A 580-nucleotide genomic window follows, 5' to 3' on the forward strand; every position below is an offset into this window, starting at 1 on the left:
AAAAATCAAAGATGCTTTGATTTTATTGCTTGGAGAAGATATCTACAAAGAAAAGGAAGACTTGTTAAAATTGGAAGTTTATTTTTAGAAATGAAGGTCATGTAAACAATCTTTCTTCTTCTTCTTTCTATTTTTTTCTTTTTCTTAGGATTCAAGGCATTGTAAAGAGGAAAGAGAAGAGAATATTCTCTTTTCTTAGGGAATATTTCTCCTACACTTCCATCTTCTCTCTTCTCCTCTCTTCCACCTATAAATACCCCCTACCTCTCTTGTAAAAATTTGCTCATTCACTTAGTGAAATTTCTTCTCTTCTTCTCCTTCTAATTTGTGATTTTTGGCTTTTCTAAGTTCTAGTTTGCTTTTATAATTTTTAGTTAATGCTTATAATAGGTTTAGTTTATGCTTTAATTTCAATTTAAGTCTTCAATTGGGTTGTAATTTCTTAATTCTAGTTTAGGTTTTAAGCCTTCTAGTCTAAGTTCTTAAGTTGATGACAAGACTTGAAGATTTAGAAGAGGAGGCCATGGTAAGTTTATGCAAGTATTCAAGCTTTTCATTTACATTCATGCAAGCACATCCA

Source organism: Telopea speciosissima, chromosome 1 (genome assembly GCF_018873765.1).
Source record: "Telopea speciosissima isolate NSW1024214 ecotype Mountain lineage chromosome 1, Tspe_v1, whole genome shotgun sequence".
Classification (NCBI taxonomy): domain Eukaryota; kingdom Viridiplantae; phylum Streptophyta; class Magnoliopsida; order Proteales; family Proteaceae; genus Telopea; species Telopea speciosissima.